The sequence below is a fragment of the Lissotriton helveticus genome, chromosome 5_1, assembly GCF_964261635.1.
Source record: "Lissotriton helveticus chromosome 5_1, aLisHel1.1, whole genome shotgun sequence".
Taxonomy (NCBI): domain Eukaryota; kingdom Metazoa; phylum Chordata; class Amphibia; order Caudata; family Salamandridae; genus Lissotriton; species Lissotriton helveticus.
Window position 1 is genome coordinate 277,570,845 of NC_136065.1, and position 19,141 is coordinate 277,589,985.

General features: G+C 47.3%; 1 protein-coding gene across 2 annotated transcripts in view; it reads right to left on the reverse strand.

Moving 5' to 3' along the window:
• The window catches only part of AGTRAP (angiotensin II receptor associated protein), a 108,626-nt gene that overhangs the window by 7,236 nt on the left and 82,249 nt on the right, over positions 1-19,141 (reverse strand). The window lies entirely within an intron of this gene.

Here is a 19,141-nt window from a genome sequence, read left to right on the forward strand (position 1 = left end):
CTGAGTAGTTCTTCACAGGCACTTGTGACTTCAAGAAGTTCTAGAGAGCGCGTTTTATTGAGTAGTCTTTTTTTTTTTTAATATTTTATTAAACAAAAGCAGAGGTAGTATCAAGTAGTTAGTCACAGAATACATATTTGACATAGAATACGTATGTTACAGCAGTGTATCGCCAGCACGATGTCGAGAGGAGCCGGGTCCAGCCAATGTCATCTCAGTAGAGGGGGAAGTACACAGTTCACCTCTATAAACGTTCCATTGCCCCCATTTTTTATCCCAGACACCAGGGCATCCCCTGATCTTATAGACTGTTTTTTCAGACAACATACACACATCCATAGCAGCAACCCATTTGATCAAAAGTGGTTTAGTTGGTGAGCCCCATTGCATTGCTATTTCCCTTTTCAGTAAGAGGAAGCCCAGAGCTACCCACTGTTGCTCCATTGCAGTTAGGTCTGTGGGGTCCCATATATTGAGGAGTCCGCACCTGGGAGTCAGAGGGACTGGCTTCCCTAGAGCGTCGGTCATTTTGCGAACAGCTCGCTCCCACAGGTCTTGAATCACCGGGCATTCCCAGAGAATGTGGTAGAAGGTACCAGTCAGATTGCAGTTACGGAGACAGAGGTCAGATGTGCGTCTACCAATCTTGGCCAGCAGGGGAGCGGACATGTATGTTCTGTGTAGTATCTTTAATTGTATGAGTCGAAATCTGTGGTTAATAGCTGATTCGCACGGGGACATCAATGCCGCCTGCCATTCTGCCTCGTCTAAGTCTCCGATGTCGCTTTGCCATTTGTCTCGCAGAAGTTGGAAGGCATTGGGCATGTTGTTACAAAGTTTGCGGTAGGTGTACGATATTGCTTTGGCCTGAAGGGGTTCTGACAAGAGTCTATCTTCTAGGGGCGAGGATTGTGGAAGGGAAGAAAGATCAGGGACATTGGTAAGTATGGCGTGTTTGATTTGGAGATAGCGGAAAGCTTCTGATTGGGCCAAGTCATGTGCCTTCTGGAGCTCCTCAAACGTCAGCAGTTCGCCCTTGTGGAGCATGTCACCTAAAGTGGAGATGCCAATTGTGTCCCATCTGTCAAAGCCCTGATAGTGGCAGAGAGAGCCCAGTTTATGTGAGGTCCATAGTGGGGTGGATAGCGTAAGAGTGTCGGCCCACCCAAGTCGTTTGTTAGCTCGGTGCCAGATTGTGATTGGTGGGACATCGGTCCTATATATCGGGCTCGAGAGTGTTTACCATATAGGGCCTCCAGATAGCCCCCGCAGCCCGTCTGGTACCGTTCTAGGTGAAAAGCCGAGTTCGTGGGTGAGCCATAAATCCATGTGTTAGTGGCGGTCAGTTGGGCAGCCCAATAGTAGAGTCGGACGTTCGGCAAGGCAATACCTCCGTCGTACCACCCCTGTGTAAGTGAGAGGAGAGCAATACGGGGAGAGCCACCGTCCCATATGAAGAGTCGGAGGTCTCCTTCGAGCGTGTTGAAGTAAGAATCGGGTATGGGAAATGGACAGTTTTGTAAGGCATATAAGAATCGAGGGAGTGCTAACATTTTAAAGAGGGCTTCTCTGCCGGGGAGAGAGAGGGAGTGATCTCCAATGAGAAATGTCATCATGAAGTCTCTGAAGTGGGCCTTTAAGGTTGCGATCGTAGAATATTTTTGGGTCTGGGGTGATGAAAATTCCGAGGTATTTGAATACCTCCCGGGCCAGTTCAATTGAGTAGCCTCGTGGGAGGGGAGGTGGTGGGCCATGAAGTGTGTAAATTATCGATTTGGACCAGTTAATGGAGAAACCTGAATACTTGCCAAAGTTAGTGATGACGTGTAGTAGACTATTAATAGAGGATTTGGGGGAGGAGACGTATACAAGGATGTCGTCCACGTTGAGCGAGATCTTGTCAATCGTGTCGTCATTCCATTGAAGGCCGCGAATGGAGTTGTCAGTTCTGACCCAGTGGGCCAAAGGTTCGAGAGTGAGTGCGAACAACAAAGGGGATAGAGGGCATCCCTGTCTCGTACCTCTGTGTAGGGGAAATCGCCTGGACGTATGTCCGTTAACATAGACTCGACCCCAGAGATCAGTGTAGAGCAGTCGGATCCACTGGATGAATTTGGGACCAAAGCCATAGCTATGTAGTACCGCGAAAAGGTATGACTATTCTATAGAATCAAAAGCGAGTGTAGCGTCTAGGGAGAGGATAGCTGCGTCTTCCTGAAGGTGTGGCATTCTACACATTACGTTATGAACCCGTCGGAGGTTGAGCGCTGTATTCCGGCCTGGCAGGAAGCCAGATTGATCTTCGTGGATCAATGAAATGAAATGAAATGAAATGAAATGAAAAAGAAACTTAATAAAGCGCACTGCGGCCAAGCGGCTTCCTGGCGCTGGGGACTAGACCTGACTCAACAGGGGGATCCGAGGGAGCTAGCAGGGGAATGCCTGGGAAAACAGGAATGTTTTCAGGGCTTTACGGAGATGGGTATAAATGGGAATGGAACGAATGAAGAGAGGAAGACTATTACAGAACCGGGGGGCCAGAACCGAAAAACGGGTGCCCCCCGTTCTGGATTTGCGGAAGCGGGGGACGTGCAAAAGGGAGAGAGAAGAGGAACGGAGGGTGCGGCTAGGGACGTAAGGAGTGATCATGGAACTGATAAAGAGGGGAGCTGAGTGGGTGTGCGCCCGAAAAGCCAGACAGGCCAATTTAAAAAAAGATCTGAGGTGCACAGGGAGCCAATGAAGGGACTTAAGTGCGGGGGTAATGTGGGAAGATTTGGGAAGGCGAAGAATGAGGCGGGCCGCCTGATTTTGGATGGCCTGAAGACGTCGGGTTTCATATCAAGGCGGGGAGGACTGTCATGAGCCTGGTAGCGAGGAGCTTCGCCAGGACCTTCGCCTCAGAGTTAATGAGGGAGATTGGCCGGTAGGAGCCGCAATCGTTAGTTGGTTTATTAGGTTTACGAATGACCACTATTGATGCCAGTCGTTGGTCTGGTGGCAGGCATCCAACCTCTCGGCTCTCCTCAAACATTGCCTTAAGGTGCTGGAGGATCTCGCCTGCCATGCCTTTTAAAAACTCAATAGGGACACCGTTGGGGCCCATAGCCTTACCTGATTGAACGGCAAACAAGGCGTTTCCAACCTCTTCTGCGGTGAGGTCTGCCTCTAAGTCCTGCACTTCAGAGTCGGAGAGAGTAGGAAGTCTCATCTCATTCAGGAGCAGTTTAGACTCTTCGGCACTATATAGTGCCTTGGCCGTGTAGATTTTCTCAAAATGGGCGGCGAAGGCCTCTGCTATTTCACCTGGATCTGTGATAGGGGGTTGATCTGGTATAGTCAACTCTGGGATCCAGCGGGATCCCTGGTCGCGTTTTTCCAGCCATGCCAATAGTTTACCAGCCCTGTCTCCCAGTTCGTAGACACGGTGGCGAGTTTTCAGGAGCTTAGCCTGAGCCTTCTAAGAGGCCAACGCTTTATATTCCGTTTGTTTCACGCGGAGACGGGCCGCCGTCTCGTCAGTGGGATTTGCGTTATGGAGTGATTCTAGAGCGGTAAGGTCTGTTTCTGCTGTGTCAGGTGCTCGCTTTGCTTATGGATGTAACCAGTTTTGAGAGATAGTGCCCTACCCTTAAGTACCGCCTTATAGGCCTCTCACATAGTTATAGCGGATTTCACAGAGCCGACATTTTCCGCGAAGTAGTATTCTGTGTGTTCTAGCAAGTTACCTTTTATGTCGGGGTTTTTTAGGATCCAGGGTGTTATGATAATAGGGCCGCGGGGTCTCTGGCGGTGATGTGTGAATTCTACTGTGAGTGGGGAGTGATCCGAGATTCCTCTGGGAAGCCCTTTAGGAGGATGAAAGAACTCTAGGTCAGTGAGTGGTGAAAACAGATAGTCTATACGAGAGCTACTGTTGTGGGCATTGGAATAGTGTGTGAAATAAGAAGCAGTCGGGTGAGATGAACGCCATAGGTCCTCAAGCCCCATTGTCTGTGCGAAGTCAGAACCCGATCGGTGTGATGGCCGCTGGGGGTGTCGGTCCTGGGCATCATTCATTGTCATATTGAAGTCGCCCCCAATAATTAGGGGTCCTTGCGGGAGGTCTAGCATTATGCGTTGCAGGGCCTGCAATGCAGCTGTGCCTAGGGCTGGAGGGATGTAGACTGAGATGACATTCAGCGGTTTGCCCTCCCAAGTGGCCTCTATTACTGCGAAACGACCCAGAGGGTCGGCCCACTTCTTTGTACACGTCAGTGCAACATTTTTCCGAACCAGGATCCCTGTCCCTCTAGATCCTGAGGTGAAGCCTGCGTGTACGAGTAGTTTATATCCTCCCCGGTGTAATGCTTGTCATGCATTGCCCATCAGGTGCGTTTCTTGGAGGAGGACCAAGTCTGGAGCATGGCGTTTAAGATATTGCATAACTATCCCTCTTTTAATTCTATTGCCAAGGCCATTGACACTCCACGTCATGAGTGAGAGAGATGTCGTTGATGGGGGTGTCATGGTGGCTCAAAGGACGGAGGGTGTGTGCGGATTAGTGGTCTTGGGGCACCAGTTGTGCCTTATAGAAAATGGCTGTCTCAGGTATGCCCATAGCGGGTTTAGGGAGGGACCGGGCGTGGCCGACCGCTGGGTATTGGGTGCTTTGTGAAGGTGTCAAACGTTGTGTAGGGAGGCCCTCATCAGAGACACCAGTGTGGCGTGGAAACAGGAAATAAGTCAGAAATAGCAGCAAAGTCAGAGCCAGGTTCTCCAACACCCATCTCTCTCTAAGGAGGGAGCCGGTATTGTCTGGTAGGGAGTGTGGACTGTGCCGTGACGGCGTGTATCGCTGCATAGTACGTTCCATGGTCATAGATTCTCTGCAATATACAAACAAAAACAAAGCCAAAAACCATAGCATTGACTTGGTAAACTTCTCAACTACCCCCCTCTCCCCCTTACCCTCCCCCCTTCTCATTTCCCCCCCTTCCGCCCCCCTCCCTGCACCCCTGCCCGCGGACTTGAAACTATCCACACCCCAACTAGGCAGAGTGCCTGTCGCCCTCCCAAACATTGATGGGGTACGTGGAGAGCCGTGGGTGCCCCCGCTAGCTATTGAACGGATGATATCATCTGGTGCAATGAAAACGTCTTATAACAGTAATAGCATTCACATATTAGAAATTAACCATTAGGCCCAGGTCGGCCCACGCTAGAGCCCCCTCTCATTACACTGTAGGCAGTTTGACTGCGTCCGGATGCGCTGCCCCATGTATGTAAACAGTATATTACTATCAATAAGGTGAGGGAGGTCCAAGTCTGCAACGTTGCTTCCCCAGGTTAGGCATGTTGTTCATCTCCATCCCACTCTACAACAGTTCACCCATGGGGTCAAAAAATACCTTTACTCAGGAGTGCCAGATGGGTGAGTTTGTTATGCCACAAATTCACCTGCTCAGTTAATACCGTTCATCGGGCCACTAAGCAAACAGTCAGACAAATTGTAGAGGTACATCTGGACCAATGAAAGGATATGCGTGGATCTGGATGGGCTGCGGACTGCAGGATGGGGTTTTCCCCGGAGAGGAGGATCACCGGGTCACAAGATTAGGTTCACATCAGTGACCTGAAGGAATATCCGGAAGCTTGAGGATTGAATGAGAACACATCCGTAAGGAGTAGACCCAGTAGTAAGGTGTGGCCCTGGTCCGTACAGGCAGCTGCAGCGGTGTAGGCAATACAGTGAACCAAAGCATGGGCGGATCCCTCGTCGATGGGTCAATATGGGGTCTCTGGTCAAACAGGAGCAGCATAACTGTCGTGGCAATTGCAGACGGTTGAGAGCTAGAGCGCTGCAGCTGTTCGAGAAGTACTGTCCTCATACATCACTGCTCACCCTGCGTGTTGTCTGTAAATAGATCTTGACTGCCAGGTTGCATCTCGGCCTCCGTGCGATCTGCGGATTTCCTGCGCCTATTCTGGGTGGTCGCGGACTGACGCCACCTCTCAAGCCAGTCCCATACTTCAGCAGGGGATTCAAAGAACCAGGGCTTGCCTTCCGATTCAATTCGCAATCTCGCTGGAAACAGCATTGAGTATTTGATGGATTGCGCACGGAGTGCCTTCTTCACCTCCAAGAAGCTGCGCCGACGAGCCTGCACTTTCACGGTGAAATCCGGGAAGAGCATGATCTGTGGGTTGTCAATTCGCAATGGTGGTCCATCTCGCGCTGCTTGAAGGATGACATCCCGGTTGCTAAAGTTAAAGACCCGGGCGACGATAGGGCGGGGGGGAGCCCCAGGTTTCAGTTTGCCCCTGGGAACCCTATGTGCCCTTTCTATGGAGAAATAATTGGAGAGATGTTTTGGCTGGAGGTGCTGGAGCACCAGTTTCTCTACAAAGAGGTCGGCAGCCGGCTCCTCAAGGAGCTCCGGGACACCTAGGATGCAGAGGTTGTTGCGTCTTGCGCGACCTTCATAATCGTCGAGGAGCGTCTCCATTTGTTGTTGTTGCTTCTGGAGTTGGGTGACTTGCTGCTGTAGTGTGGAGGTGTCATCGACTAGCGCCAGGGTCTTGACTTCGATATCTTTTACTTTGGTATCCATTTTGCGGAGGTCCGCCCGTAGCAGTGTCACCTCTAGGTTCACAGAGTCAATACGGGTCTCTAAAGAGGACCGGACTCCAGCGATAGCCTCCATGACATCGTCGAGAGTGGGGGGCCTTGTTGGAGGAGGGGGAAGGCTGTCTTAGATAGTGCATCAGGGGCAGTGTCTTCAGGCTCTCCCTTGGAGCCCCACAATAGTTTGATTTGTTTTTGGTTGGGGGGCCGATTTCCCCTGTTAGAGGCCATCTTGGAGTGGAGGTCTATCAGGAGGGTGTACTGGTGCTGTTTAGAGAGGCGCACTGCGTGGAGAGGGGTCCCTCACCAGTCGTAGGGAGGAGGAAAAGCGTTCTCCACGTCGTTTAAGGTTTACGTCTCGGGAGAGATCGTGGGTCCAACGGGCCTCAGGGGGCGAGGACGATCGGTTGCAGAAGGATAGAATGTGGGGGTCAGGAACAATTCTTGCAGTATTGTCAGCCGCCCCTCCGAGTAGGATTCAGGGTATTGTGGCGTCCGCCCCTGGTTGGATTTCCGATGCGGCACAGCGATTCCGAGAGGGCCAGGCACCTCCGTGCGAGAGCTTTACGCCGTCCGGGCTATCACCAGCAGTCCGGGCGGGCCCCTGGACCAGGATCAGCGTGCCCCGTCTGTTCTGCGGGTCTCTTCAAGCCCCGCCGCTCCCCAAACGATGGTCACACACAGGGGGCCACGGACAGGCTCTCAGGATCCCAGGTGTACGGCGAGGAGCAATGAGAGCTTCTAGGGCAGCCGAGTCACAGAGGAGGAGCCAGTCGCAACACATCAAAGCAGGGGGGAAACCCCTTGGGAGCGCCTCAACGGGGTCCGGGTAGCCCAGGAAGGGACACTTGGAGGCAGCGTTATTGTCTATGCTTAGGCGCGTCCAGTAGGGAGTGGTGGCGAACGTGTGCCCACACAAATTTCCTGGAAGCAGAGCGAGAGTTGGCCTGCACTCACTAAAGGCCTGGGCTCCGTCGGTCTCAGTCCCTTCGTCCCACTGCATGCAAGCTGGCGCCGCCCCACACCTCAAGGGACAGAGAAAGGTTCCCGAGCAGCTCTGCTGACGTCCTCTACAGCTCTCAGGGGGAAGACTCCAGCAGGAGCCGGGGGGGGTCGTATGTCCGTTCGCTGCGTTTTTGAGTGGAGAAATGGAGAGTGCCACCGTCAGTTTTGAGGCGGTCCCCGGCAGTAGGCCCAAGCCGGGGACTCGCGTAGGCGTTGAAGCCGGGCGGCTGGGGGGGCCCACTGTTTCACTCGCCGTTCGTCAACCGGAGGGGCCAGCGAGGCGTGGGCGGGCGCTGAGGATAGAGTGTCGCCTCCGGAAGACTCAACAGAGTTGTACGCATGCAATGAGGGTCCCACAGCAGCCGGAGCGGCCCCGGTCTTGGAGGCGGCTCTTCAAGGACTCGCGGCCGCCATCTTGGGCCGCGATGAGGTCTTTCTCGGGACTCGGGTGCCGCTGCTCGAGGGGGCTCAGCAGGTGATAGGGCCCGATCGGAGGACGCCTAGAGGATCTTTAGGCGATCGTATAGCAGATCGGGGCAGTTTGAGAGCACCAGAGCAGGATTACTGGGCAGTTAGGCAGCGAGGGCTGAGGAGCCGCTTCAGTGTGCAGCCATTCCCCTTATTGAGTAGTCTTAAGAGTGTACGGGTAAGTTCGGACAGATTTTCTGTCCCTTACATTTTGCATTTTTTTGGACTGGGTACGGAGGTACGCTTTGACCAATTATCGAGGTCTAGCTCTTGCTCGTCTGGCACTGTTGCATCAATCTCCATTATGTGAATCCAGAAGTATTTCTAGGAGAAGCTATTTAAGGTGGTGATAATGTGTCACTGTTTGTACATAGGTGCTAGATCAAGCCTATTTTAAGCACCTTTTTCTGCTTGCGTCCTATGAGTAAGCATGCCACATTTGAAAGCATAATGGTTGCTCGTTGCTGCTTCAGAGTGCTGTACCTCGAATACCTCTGGCCTTGATTTTATGGTTACGTATGCCTTTGTGTCTTTCATGGCTTTGGGCTCCATGGTGCTTTTTGGTTATTTGATCATATTTTTGAGTGCAGCTTACAATTGTTATATCCCTCTCGTTCATGGAGACTCTCCATCTGTAACCATTTCCAAAACTGCTCTTATTCTACTGGTCAACTTCAGCCATTCTAAGTCAGGCTTTCGAATGCACAATGTACACATCTGCTACAAAAATAGTCCCCTTTGGTGACAGGAACTTTAACCTTTCTCCAAATGAAATAACATGGGGTGTTTAGGTGGAGGGGATAGAGGAATCTGAAAAACAATGCAATATTTGGCCTTCTCTTGGGTGATGGGAAGTTTTCTTCTCCAGGCCCATGCAGTGATCAAGTAAAAAGGAAAACTGTGTACACCGAACCCAATAGCACTCGAAGGGGATTTGTCAAACCTATGAAGATTGCGCTGTGTGAAGGATGGAAAATCTGAGGATGGCCTGCTGGGTACTATTTTATGGGGACGACCCTGAGCATGCTTTGAGGAGTACTAAATAATTGGTGGGCGAGCAGAAGGGAGGCGCCCACCTCTCTGCCCCACCCCTCCCCCAACACAAGACGCTTTGGGGGAGGGGCTTTTATTTTTCCAAACAAACCTTTTAAAAATACATAGATACATAAACTGCTCTTATTCTACTGGTCAGCTCACTACAACCAATGGCTCCTCGTTCTGAGAATCTGCCTTTCGTATGCACAATGTACACATCTGCCACAAAAGTAGTCCCCTTTGGTGACAGGAACTTGCGGGCCAATGCATCCTTTTTTTTGTGAAAGTATGAGAGGACCCCGCAGCTCCCCAGACACTGACACTGGGCCCTTACTCCTGCTTGCAGTGCGCAGCACCCCTCTGCAGTCTCTTCAAGTGGTTCCTATCTGTCAATGGGCTTTAATATCATTTGAATATGTTGGCATGTGCATGCAACACAGGGGCGGCCATCTTTCAATTTTGTTATACTTGGACATTAGTTTACCATTATAAAGTGCTGCTTTTTTGGAACACTAAACTACAGTAAAGAAAACAAGCAATGGCAAAGCCAACAGCTCTCTAGTTAGGGAAACCAATACTTGTTTTTACCAGAACTAGACTGTGCAGTATGGAATAGGAGTGCTTTCATGAAAGGGCTGCTAAATGCCTAGGCTGTAGGGTTTTACGTTTAAACCTATAATAACTGATAAAACCCCACTGAAAGAAAAATAGCCCTCACTGGTGAAAACATATAAACACTGAAAAAACACCTGGACAACCACAAACTAAATGCCATTCAAAGAAAGGAAAAAGAGAGTGAAAGTGTCATTTTTTTCTTCCTGAAGGGGTCAATACAATGTAACTTTGTTATACAAGCTAGCAGTAAGAAAGACTGGCTAACATTGCTCTGCTTGAGTTTTGTTCTTTAGGGATGCCACTAAAATATTGTTTCTTCTTCCTTTTACTTTTTTCGGTTTTGTGGCCTTTGGTCTAAAGATGCAGAGTTTAGTTTCATGTTTTAGGTCTAGTTTAATCATTTTATAAACTATAGAGAATCAGGAAATATCAAACTCATATTTGATATTTTGGCTGCATTTGATTATTTCATTGATAGGTAAAATGGCTGGTTTCATAAAAATCTTTCCTAATATGTGTCATCATATTTACCCACAGAGAATGGGTAAAAACCCTTAACACATCAGACCATAGTTTCTAGTGGGTCAGTATAGATAGTAGGTGAATTGCCGACACCTCAGGCTTTAAACATTCAATGCAAGGTATAGTGACAAGTATATATATCATCAAGCATCTGGGATAGTGGTGAAAACATGACACCAGACTTTTGGAAAACATGGAACGCATTGTCACTTGTAATGCTCTGCAAAAAAGGTTCTTTCCAAGTTCAACAAAGATTGGAGTGATACTGTTTGTATTTGCAGTGATTCAGCTACGTATATAAAAAAGTTGTGTGATGACCTGTCAAAATTGATACCCGAGCTGAAATGATTACCTGTAGGAGATCCTTGCCACTTGTTAGATGGTATGCTGAAAGCATCTTTACAATCTTCAGAGTTAATGAGGGATGCTATTGACTTTTTAGTCTATTCTGGTGCACTGTTTTCTTATGCACAGGAACTACAACGCAAATATTTATCATTTTGTGCTTTATGTGACATCAAAGAAAGAGTCATTCCAAATGTGTCCCTTAGCTGATGGTTCTCAGCCCAAGGGGCTATGAATGCTGAGAGGGCCTTTTCACAGAAGTTTACATAGGAAGGAAAGGGCGAGCGCACATGACCCAAAGACACACTCAAGAAGTATTGTATAGTTTACTACAATAAGATTAATTTGCAAAACTCTATTTGGACCTCTTATACACTATAAGTACACTGTCTATATACCATGTTCTTTCAGTGCAATAAGCAAGCAATAATAAAAGCAAAACATTCCATAAACACCAGAAAAACACTTTCTGTTGCTTTTAGTGGCGCAAAAATGTGTAACCACTGATAACAACTGTTTTTTAAGATATTGAAAACACTGAAAAAACCCCACCAGAATTTACCAAAAATAGAAACTGAAAACAGGAAAGCCTATAAATGCCCCACATTACAGACCTCAGGGGAGTGGTTAGAAAGAAAAAGTGCAAATGACATTTTCAACAAGCAATGGCAATGTCAACAGCTCTCTAGTTAGTGAAACCAATACTTGTTTTTACCAGAACTAGACTGTGCAGTATGGAATAGGAGTGCTTTCATGAAAGGGCTGCTAAATGCCCCACATTACAGGCCATAGCGGAGTGGTTACAAAAAAAAGTGCAAATGACAATTTCAACAACCATTGGCAATGCCAACAGGTCTGGCTTCAAGGGATTGTTGTATGGTAATGTAAAGCACTGCAGGTAAATAGCATGGAAATACATTTGTATGTGTGTGGAAGCAAAGAATTGTAGAATAATATTGGTGTAGGTTTAAAGTTCAGGTAACAGTTGCACTGTCAAACCAGACCAAACAATAAATTCATGTAGGTTAATGACTGCCCTCCTACAATCTGTGGAGCTGCCAGAGAAAAAAAAAACCATAAATTATCTAGTTATCTAAGACACATTATTAACATTTCAATGTCATGTGTCTGCCCCAGAAAGTGCAAGCTTAGGTAGTTTGATAAATAAACAAAATGAACACAGCTGCTAGGTGGCAAGCACTTATTGTGAAAGCACACAACTTCTGCCCAATCAAAACATGCACTCCAACATGTGGATGGAGTCGAAGCCCCTCTCTAGTGATGATCACATAATTGTCTGGCGACAGCAGTGCTGTCAAGCGAGGCCATAAAAAGAGCATGTTTGAAGAAACATTGGACAAACATACTGAAAAGGCAGGCCTAAGCGTGAGACCATGTTGGGCCATTGTATCAATCATTCAGGAAATTGGCAAAACAGCTGAGACTAGTGTTTAAAAAAAAAAAAAAAATAGACCACAAAATGCCTTCACACAATACAAGAATACTGAGAATGCAGTGTTCATGCTTGAGACCATGTAAGGGCCATGAGCCATGTACAGGCTGGAAATGGGAGCACAAGACAACACTGGTAGGGTTTACTCTGCTGCGAGTTCCAGGAGTAATCCCCCATTCCTGCAGGCCCTTGGAAGGGCTGCCTTTTTCTTCTTAAAAACAAATATGGGGCTAGAAAATAAAGGAGTGGACTGATGGTTGCTTCAGTGGTACTGAGGGGAATCGGACTTCATGCATAGCTGCCAAGGTTTCAGATCGCCATGTGTGACATTTTCATAATTACAATACGAAACTGTCGCACATAGCAATCTGAAACCTTAGCAGCTATGCCACTATAGACCGCATTTTAATACGCAGCAGGATACAATACAGCTCACGGTAAAGATCAGAATTGAAAGCATAAGTGGGACAAGCAGTGAATTAATGCAGAACCAACAATGAATCAGCGTGGGTACACAGAGGAGAAAGGGCAGACGTGGCCTGCACAAAACAGTACATCCAGCAGCCGAAGCCCATGCTCTGTGGACTCAAGAAAACGTCAACAATAAGCATGCTTGGAAACAGTGTGTGATTGTTTCTTTTGGACTATTTCACTTCTTTATTAAATTGCATCCATTCCCGATTTAAGTGCGTGTTTTTGCTGTGATAGCTGTGGGATCGTGATGCTGATATTAGAACAAGAGAGGGTGGCGCCAATCATTTTGACTAGTGAGTATGAAATCGACTTGGCAGCGTGTGGGTGGTAGTGAGGGACATGCGTTTCCCACACACAGTTTTGCACTGCTGCTGTACGTGCTGCTTCTGTTGTGTGGGGGCGGAAGCATACTTTACTCCCACCCAGAGTTAGAAAGGTTTACTCTTCCGCCAACAATGCTGCACTGACTGATGCACGTCCAAACAACTTTGCACTGCAATTTCAAGTGCAGGAGGATTTGAAGAGAGAAGGAAGGCGGGTTGGTGTGCACGGGGATTTATAGTTTAAAGGGGGCGTGCAGGGTGCAAGTTGCCAAAATGCCTGCAGGTCCAGAAGACGAAAAGAAACACTTTGCTTACTCTGTGTCAGCGCTGACCCCATTGATGGTGCAGGTGCAACGATTGCCCTGGCACAGTCCAGGGCAGCGCCGTGGCCGCAGTCTGGATCAGACACTCCTCAGTCTCCGACCGACTGGACTGCAGGCGGCAGCTGAGGCAGCAGTCATGCTCATCCACCACCACCACGGCTGAATCATTACGCCGGCTGGGCTGCATTTTGAGACCTGCAGCGGCAGGCCCAAAGCCTTCTGGCTGCAAAAGAACTGAAACTATGCCGCACAGCCACGCCCGCCCATGGCCTATGGTGTTTGAGCAAATTTACTCATGGGACAGACTCATGACGTTACCTCAGTGAATGCGCGGTATCGGGTGAAACATTACATTGTAGCCAGCTGGGAACTGAGCCAGCCCCCAAGCTAAGAGCTTTGGCAGTCAGTGGAGACTGGGGGTGCCAAATAGCAGCCCCGCTGCAGACAGCTTGAGGCAAATGCGTGACAATACATTTCAGTGTAGTGATACAGACCACCACACTGAAATGCGTTAGTATCACGCCTGATGCGTGGTACTTGGCAGGCCTGTTCATGTCTACTCAATAACCAATTCTGTGGAGGAAATCACATGCAGTGGAGCATCAATGCCGATTCAGCTCTTGGAAAGTGTCTTCCAGTGGATGTTAGAAGACTATTGTCTCCATCACCATTATAACCTTTCCTTCATTGGAATGATCCCCATAGGTTATTAATACAATCCTGCATGGTGCAAGGCCCTTTCATGTTTTGCCTCTCTGGTGTAATCATACATATGGCAGCACTTTGATTCATTACCCGTCTATATCATAAGAACCAGCATGTCACTTTTGGGATTGCCAAATCACTCAATTTACACACAAGGAACATTCATCAAACCGAAAAAACACATTTCACAAATACCATAAGACCATGATTAGATAAATAAAAACAAACCCTAGAAAGGCTGTTTTTATATATTTGGAAATGGCAATCCTAGAAGCGCACTATATTCTGTATGCATTAACCATAGCAGGTTTTATATTCAGCGGTGGACCTATATTTGATGTTAATGATGTGGGCAATTTAATGTATATTATACGGGTTTGCTACTTTCAAAAGAACAATTTTACATTCTTCTACAGTGCCAGCCTGTTAAACTTTTTTATTAGTTTACTTTTGTTTACTTTTGTGACTATTCACAGCAGATGTTTGATTGTATACACAGCAACTTTGCAATGGGAAACGGAAGATAGAAAATAGCTTTGAATGCCCGACTTATAAGCACGGTCAGATGGGAGCACTGAAATACCATCGCAGAAGAACTTGGTTTTCACTAGCACCAAACTAAAAAAAAAAAACAGACGACAATTAAAAATATGGTGGATGGGCTAAACGCCATCCCTGAAGTATGAAGCTTGCATACCCTATGTGGCTCAACCAATCACAAAGACAGCAACTGCACAGAGTGTGCACCACGGTTCATGTTACCTTTGTTGGGATACGGAATAGTATTGTTTCATGTATACTCATAGAATCAAACTTAGGGTGCTGGCTCAAGGTTCACAGGAAAAGTACACCACAGGAGACACTCCTCAGAGAAAACATTTTTCTGTAGACGCTCACAACCTAAAGTTGACCAATTTGAATCACAGTAAAAGTGAAGTCTCTACAGTGGCAAAGAGCAGTATTCTCCCAAAAAGAGAAATCAACAAAAATGAGGGGGAAAAGATAGATGACAAGTGTACAGAAGAAGCAATTGCTTCTGCATATATTAACTCATGGATCTCGCATATGCTGCATACAAATCTCGTTTGAAACACAGTCTCATGGTATACTAAGGTTTTGTTTATTTGGCCACGACCTTCAACACAGCAAATCAAAGCTGCAGGCAATGTTGGACGAATTGGGTCTCCCTCTGGCCCTGCTAAGACGGATACAACATATATATACACATCCGATTGGAAATGTAGTATTATAAACAGCACCAAATGTTTCAGTGAAAGGATTGTGTCTCAGTGCAATGAAGCAATAATGTCTACTCATCCCCATCTAATTCAATGTCCATATTTCTTACTTGATTAAGCCTTGAGCAGGATCACATCTCTGAGTTGTACCACGGTGACAAATGATCTTCTTTGAGCACACTCAAGCTCTCTATCAGTTTCACTTAATGGTTGTGTCATGAATGACCAGAAGATTGATTTTCCCAAACAAATCAATTTAGCGACCAAAGGGCACGATACTTGGTAACTCAGGATGCATCGGAAAGATAACGTAAAGGCGGAGAGGCAGGGTAGTACTCTAGAAGTGGTAGCCAAGTAATGTTACTTGGATTCCACAAGTAACTGCAACCGGTCCGGGATCTCTTGTGTTACTGTGAGGAAACATTCTATTGAAACAGCAGCCAATTAATACATTTAAATTTTTTTTTAAACTTTTAAGTGCCGTACAATGGCTGTTCGTTTTGCAATGCTGCCGAGCTTATAAACAAACTTTCGTTCCAGCCTTAGTTCATGCTGCTCCTGCCTAGTTCTTAGGTAGTGCAATTACTCTAGTGAAAGATAAGGCAGAGATATGAACACATGCTCCTTAATTGAGGAAATCAACTCTGTTTTAGCAAATTAAACCAGAGCTCGCCATCTTATCTACAAATGTTGTAGCACGTATTCCATGTTTCAGTGAGACAAAGGACATTCTACATGACACAGATGATCCACTCTTGGGATCGACGTGCAAGCGCTGCCACAATAATAATCCTGACATGTGGTCGATCAATGCAGGACACAAAATTAAGCAACTGGGTAGATAAAGTAGACATTGTAATTCTGTTAAATAACAAACCTTTTGAGTAAAATGTAAACTGATCATCAATTAAAAAGCAATTCCAAGTCAAAAGGCCAAAGGCCGAGGCTGCATATACACTAAGGAGTAAAACCACAGGTACCAACTATGTTAAATGTATCGATTTGAAAGTTTTGCCCCCATATCCTCCTCTTTGAGGAAACGCAGGACCGGCGTAAATTTATAGCATAAAAGCGAGGATACCTGGCTCATGGATAGGTATAGGAAAGGCAGACTGCAAATGTAGATTGTGTGAAAAGGACTGGTTGGAGAATCTAACATGGATTGCTGGGAAACTGCATTCTAATTTTGATTAATTTAAATGATCCCAATGACTGTTCATGAGTGAGGTTATACTGGGACAGGGTTAAAAAAAAAATTGCTAATGTACATTTAATGTATATACGAATTGCATTTTCCTACGCAGGTATAGTTTACATGTTTAGCTTTAGGAAATTGCAGCTGACTTTTTAGTTGGTCTCAAGGATGGAGACGCCTAAGATCTAAATCACGTACTTCGTACTATAGAGCTCAGGTACTGGATGTGCCACTGGGTTTAAATTCCTAACCGGAGCTTAAAAAAACTCCGAAAGGAATAGTCCTCGATGGAAGATCTTAAGTAACATTTACCTTTCACGAATACCTGGGCTTTAGCCACAATTGTGCCTTCATCATCTTATCTTTCAATTTACCTTGCTGACTGCCCTTACCACATGATGGCCATTGCCAATTTATTTGTGACCAGAACCTAGTGCTACACTTGAAGGATTTACTCAAAAAACATACTGCATTCTGGAAGTTGTAGTCCTGGTTCCCATTATTTCATCTCATTAAACGAACACATGAAAAAGTCCAAAGGCTGAACACTGCACGCATCTTGCAGGTGGGTTACTCCGTCTCAACGGGGACAGATATCCCATCTGCCGAAACATTATACCCACTGGATATAATGGAATTTATATTTCTGTGGATGGGATATCCGTCAAGGTTGTAATCATGCCCTATGTCTCAGGAACTTTGGGAGCCCAGGTGGGTTTGGAAGATCTGCATGACAGCAGTCAAGACAGAATGCATATATATGAAATGAAGCTTGCCAGCAAGTGTACGTATCCACTAGACTACACAAGCATTCACTGTGCACACGCAAAATGCAATATACAGCCTCCCTTTGTATAAATGCATCAACAACAAAAAACAAGCTTCAAATGTACAAGTTTTGAGTCAGGAATGTCCCCTGCATATTTTTACAGTTGTGCACCCTAGTGCCGAGTAGCTCAACTTTAGTTTTCACTTTTATTTCAGATTTTGTTGCACCCAGTGCACATGAGAATTACGCATGCATGGTAGGTCATGTGAAGGCACCAAGACCCAGAGCATGGCTGTGTGGCCTGGAGGAGCACACCAACTGGGCCTTCCTCGGTCACTGGACTACCATCCATGTCTCAGGACATAATCATAGTGTGGTGGTGACAGCACACTGTTTTTGTGATCTGTAGTACAGCGCATGCCTTTTTCCAGTCCTTGAAGAGCGAGATGCCTACAAGCCTCAGGTAAGTTTTGGCTACCATGTGTGTCTCCGAATCAGCGCTGATATTACCAAGTGAGGCGTGTGTGCACAGGGTGGTAAAATGGTGAATGCTAGCATTTTGTACGCAAGTGTGCGACTGTGAGGCCAGCGGGATCCATTTGTGATCGTCCTTGGTACAACATGACACCAGATCAAGGCGGAGGACAACCTCATCAGACTGGCAAAGTGTATTGCTGCCATTTCCCATCTTTGAGTTTTGCATCAGACAGTGTGGGAGGACAGAGGTAAGGCTGTTTTAGTTATGCAGTATTATTTTTTAATAAAACAAAGGTCTGCTTCTTGTCCTATTCCTGCACACCAATGTTACACTTGATGGAAGGTGTGGGGAGATGAAGACAGCGGCCCCCTCCTAGAGCCAGCGCACATGCGCTGCTCTGCGAGACTTATTGTAGAGGAGTATGGAATAGAAGCCCTGCCCACTATTCACCCATATTTACCATTGGCTTGTGTCATTGTCCGTCCTAAATGCTGGCTTTTGATTCATCGACAGGCTGGTTAGTCCTTCCTTAGTGCCGCCTCTTCTTCATTTGTCACCTCCAATGGCGACTGGCCCCATTACTTCGGTAGTTACAAGCTACGTGTTATTTAGGCTGTGAGCACTATTTTATTTAATGAGGTTCTCCTACTGCAGGCACGACATGCTTTGGTGCCTTCTTTACTACCCCCTCCCTCCAGTTGTCGTGCCTTGTTCCCCTCCCTCCCTCCCGTTGTCTGTGCCTTCTCTCCCCCGCCCTCCCGTTGTCCGTGCCTTCTCGCCCTCCCGTCTCCTGGGCCTTCTGTGAGAAGAGATAGGAGAGAAAAAAAATCTGAAGGTGGAGGCTGCCCCGAGGAGCCCAGCCATTGTGCCCGAGTGGAAGGGATAAAAGGAATTGCATGGGCGTGTTGTTGCAGCTGAACAGGGCTCTCCCTGATTAATGTTAAATCACCATCCGTGCGCAGCACCCAAGGAGGAATCAGGTGAGCAGAGCAGGAGCTGACCTGAGGGCTGGTATTAGTCTCCCATACGACTGCTGTCTGAACCATTAACAGAGCTCTGCACTAACCAAGAATGGGAGCATTGCCGCATACTTAGCTTCAGAAGTATATAAACGACAGACATCCTGTGTCGGTAAAAGCAGAATTTTCAAAGACTCTCCGGCACATGAGTGTGGGCTCTTCAATTGTTTGGGAGAGGGGCATATGCTTTGGGCATGTACCCCTGGTGGAGCCTGCAGCCACATCAGCTGGCATCACTGTCTGCACGAAGCTCCCACACAACCTTGGAGGAAGCAGGGTCATGGCACAAGCACTCAGGAAGGAGGGCCTCATGCTGGAGACCTTGCTGCTGCAACACTCAGGTAAGTCATGCACCACTGAACATGTGCTGACACTGGGGTCTTTTGGAAAAGATATGGTTGAGGTTACCAGTGACTTGCGCATTGAAGGACCGGCCTATGGGCCACTGACAGATCCCTCGGCTTACACCAAATCACAGAGAGCCTGCCCCTGTGAGATTAGTCCAAGCCCCATGTGTTTGCCCATTTTCCCTGTAGTGTTGGTTACAGAACCTGTTTAGCTCCAAGT